Below are 4,694 nucleotides of genomic sequence, written 5' to 3'. Positions count from 1 at the left end.
TAAATAATAATAATTTTAATTATTTTTTTTCTACATTAATATAAGAACAATAATAAAAATCTAGTAATATAATACTCTATTTTTTATTATTATTTTTTAAAATTTATTTTTATTTAACTAGAAAACAAAAATAAAAATTATCTAACTGATAAAAAATAATTAAAATAATAAGATAGATTTTTAATTAGTTATATGGAAAAAAATAAAAGAATATAAACATTAAAAATTTATTTGAAATGAATAAGAAAGAAGAAGAAGAGAGGAAAAAAAAGCAATCATAAATTTTGAAAAATATATTATAAAATTTTAAAGAGGGGAAAAAAATTTCTTAAAGAATATCCTCGAATCAAATAAAAAAATGATGTTTTCATTTTATTTCAAACATTTATTATTTAATCCATAGGATAAGTAAAGTAAGCTATAGGCAAAGTAAATTTAAAATGAAGAGATACTCTTCAAACAAATCCCAACAGCAAGGAAATCCATCGCTTCAGTTTGGATAAACTTTAAGAGAACAACTTTTGTCCACAACGGAAATTATTCTTTTTGAAAGGGTTCTTCTCTATCCAACTTTGTTGCATTCGGATTTAAATCTGTGTTCTTAGTATCGTTGAAAGTTTAATTGGAAATAGCTAGCTTTCTAACGGATATTTAAATATAAGAGAATGTCAAGGGACAAAACGAATCTGCCTTTTATATAGGAAAGATATATATATAGGTTTTCTGTCTTCTTATTTTTCCTTTTAAAAAGAATCGTTTAAGTTAGGTTAAATGACTACTGCTACGTTCAATTAAGAACACGACAAACACGACATTTTCGTGACTAGTAGGTGGTTGGTTCTCACGCAAAATCCACCTCTTTACTTATTCACTAGCAATCTATCCATTAGATTTATGACAGGTGAAGTCTGTTGAGCATAAACTAGACTTGTTGAGTATTGTTTGCAGCTTATTTTTAATTCTTTATAATAAATTTTTTTATGTATTGCACCTAATTTTTCAATAGGCTCGTTTCAATTGAGTCATTTCAACAATTATTGGAGATTAGGGGGAGAGATTTTTTTTATAGTTTTTTTCCCCCTATCTTCCTCTAAATTTTTTTTTTATCATTCTACCATGCACAATGGAATCTATTCAAATTTTCTGCCTCGTTTTTACACGGTTCTGTAATTTTGCTTCAAGAATCCGCCGACGTGGTTCCATTTTCTATGTTCTGATAGTTGGAGCGTAATGTTCGATTATTGCATCTAAATTCTTCCCTGTACTATATATCACTTCGAAAATTATTTTTTTGTATAACAGTTATGTAACCAGACGTATTTATTTAATTATATCATAAATACTTCTAGCTACGTAATCACTGATAACAACGTCATATAGCGCGCATCACCTTAACATAAGTTTAAATGTATTGCATTTTTCTAATATTTTAAATTAATTTTTAAATAATAAAATTATAAAAAAAATTAATTTAGAAAGAAAGCAGAATTTTAAATAACAAAAATAATAGGCTTTTTGAATGATTATATCCATTTCAATTAGAAAATTTCTTACCGTTTCCTTTTTAATTTTAATGGAAAATTAGTAGTNAAATGCATTATTACTGGCAAAGTAAAAATAGTAATTATAATTAACCCATAATAAATAAAGGAATAGTTTAGCGTAACGTAGTTAAGACGTATATAAAATAATTATAAAATAAAATAAACTATTCGATAAATTTATTAAGTAAATGCAATTATATATAATCCGGATGCTGTTTAGAAACCTCTTAAGAAAATGAGGGTGGGAGAAAACAGAGAATAAATTAAATTTACTGTTACTTTAAAGTTAAAAGTACAGAATATATTTTATATTCTAAAAAGCCGTAATGTTACGGCCTGAGGTATTTTAATGCCAAACCATAAATAACAACTATTGTAAGGACATCACATGCCCGAAGCTCTTAGCCTTTGGTATATTAAGCAAGTGGATAAAGGTGACCGTTCCATGGATGACTGACCAATGATGTAACCCTTCCCCCCGGACAGAAAAGCTATTTCGTGCTTGTTGGCTCTCATCATGCGTTCTGTGCTTTCTTTCAAGCCTGGACAGAACTTCTCCTCCGTAATGGAAAGAAGTACATTTCTTGTGGAGAAACCGAGTTTTTAGAAGTAAAGAAATTCAATCCAACTGGTTATAAGACAAAATAGACCTTTTAACTTATATACTAATGCAGTTGGAAGAACAAAAGATTTGTTGGAGATTGCCACAAAGCACTCGATTCTATCCAAAATGATCATCAGCTGTTTGAACAAGAAAGGAGTCCAATGTCAAAACTGTCAAGCAAACTGCCATTTCGAAAAGTTTCTGATATTTTCCGACTGATTCTTTTCGAAATAAATGAGATATTTTAATATTTTATTCATAACATAAGAATTCAATTAATATTAAAATCAGTTGTCACTTTTCTTTATGTCTCAATAAATATTCAAAGTTGATTTTAAGTTTATCTTTTAGTATAGAAAGATTTTCTAGAAAGTAGTTATGCAAATGATTATTATAATCTCTTGATTAAAGCAATCATCTTGACGTTTAAAGAAATTGCTCACAGTTTATTATACGAATATAATATATTTTTAAAGTTATTTTTGCGGGATATATAATTAAAAAAAACACTCAGTTTTATACGTGAAAACAATTTATTTTAATTGTCTAAAATCATTTTTAAGAGAGAGAGAAAAATTTATTTTTAATAGTACAAGAACTAACATGAAATATTATTTTTACTATTTTTATTTTTGTTTTTCGATCGAGCGAAACAATTGCTGGCTATTCTTAATGTAGTTGGAAAGGAACAAAAATAGAATATGTTTATATTGATTGATACGAGAGATATCATCTTTCTATTTGTAATTTTAAATTTAATCTAATGATATTTTGAAAAAAAAGAGAAGAAGAAATAATAATAATAATAATAATAAAAGACTAAAAAGTCGTTTTATTGATCTATACAATGCAAGAGAATAGTCAAAGTTGATAGAAGGAAACCATCCATCTAATTTCAATATCGTCGACAACTCATCTCCAATGTATACAAAAATTAGTATGACCACTCACGGCCATATAACGCTTCAAAATTTCCAGAACCACTTCTTTCTTTCTTTGGTCCACTCCATCATTTGGCAGACGTGCTGGTGTTTTTCAATTATGTCGCATAGCAGCGAAGAAGTTAGATTCTGTCAAGATCCGTAACCTAGCGGATCAATAGCAGCCAAACTCTGCAATGTTACTTCTTTTCTTATATATATATATATATATAAAACTGCTTTTTTTAAATGTTTTTCTTTGAATAATTGAATCAATAGGTAGGTTTGTTAGACTATTGTGTTTACGTTGAATGAGTGAGATTGTAAAGGGGGGGGAAGTGGAAAAAAAAGTAAGAAAACTTATCCAAAAAAAACACGAGTTTAATATATAGTTACGTCATATGATCTCCCGGGATGTAGTTTTCAATTAGAGTGCCATACCGACTAGACGTGAGTAGAAGTGAAGCAATGGAAAACACTCTGATGCCTAGAATGTTGAATTAGTTGTCTTATATGGTGGGCAAAGTTTAATCTCTTTCTTAGAAAATAGTTTTTATCCAAGAACAATTACGCTTGCGAATTGCGTCTATTTTTTTCTTGGTGTTTATGCTTAGTAGAGGTCTTAGACGGGAGTGGGGGGTCGAAGAATCTTGCTTGGAATGCCGCTATGAGAGGAGGAACAAAAAAATAAAAAAAAAAGAGAAATGTTTGGCTCTTGTAACAACCTTATGGTATGTAAAGAGGTTGATGGTACTTGTCGAAATTTTTCCTATATATTTCTTTAAATAGTAGTGAATTTAGAATTTTGTTTAGCATATTCGTTTCTTTATTTTTTAATTTCGAGAAAAATTTATGCGTTTAAATCCAATTTTTCTTTTAGAACTTTATCCTTTAACATACCTAAAACTTTTTGTAACGTTATAAAACGATTTTTTATACCCCTATAAAGAGATTGAAGGGCAAAACTTTTATAGTAGTAGCTGACAAAAATCCTCTTTTATTTGGTTACTGACGATGGGGAGACGGGCGTCACGTGATCGCTTACCTCACTTTTTACCACAGAATTTACCGTACCTTGAAAGTTTTATTTTTTTTCTCGATTTTAGTTATTATTAGCTAACTTTTTTTGATTGATTCTCATATATATGTGTTTTCTGAAGTTGCAGATATTTTTTTATTAAGTTTCACGAATTTATGTTTTTTTATTCGCATTTTATATACAAAATATAAGAAAATTCAAAAATTAATTAAATGTTTTCAGAAATGCCATACTATAAGTACGTTGTGTGTTAGAGTACTATTGCGAATAGATATAGCCAATTATTTTGTAAACATATTTGTTATTTTAATTTTTATAAATTATTTAATTTGATGCAACGCGATGCGCTCAGAATCGATCAATTACAGTCGCGCGTTACTTAAGATGGCGGCGGGACCCGATTTAATTACTTCTTTATTTCAAATGTTAATTAGAGAGTGCTATTTTAATGTAATTTTAGACATAGTATATGTTTATTATAATTAATAAATTTATATAAGAATAATATATATTACTGACTGTAGTTTAATGCTTACTTGGCGCAATGTAACGGTAAAATATATAAAGCAAATTAATGCAATTTTTTT

The sequence above is a fragment of the Centruroides sculpturatus genome, unplaced genomic scaffold, assembly GCF_000671375.1.
Source record: "Centruroides sculpturatus isolate CEXI.00-Female unplaced genomic scaffold, Cexi_2.0 scaffold90, whole genome shotgun sequence".
NCBI classification, from domain to species: domain Eukaryota; kingdom Metazoa; phylum Arthropoda; class Arachnida; order Scorpiones; family Buthidae; genus Centruroides; species Centruroides sculpturatus.
This window is presented reverse-complemented; position numbering follows the sequence as displayed.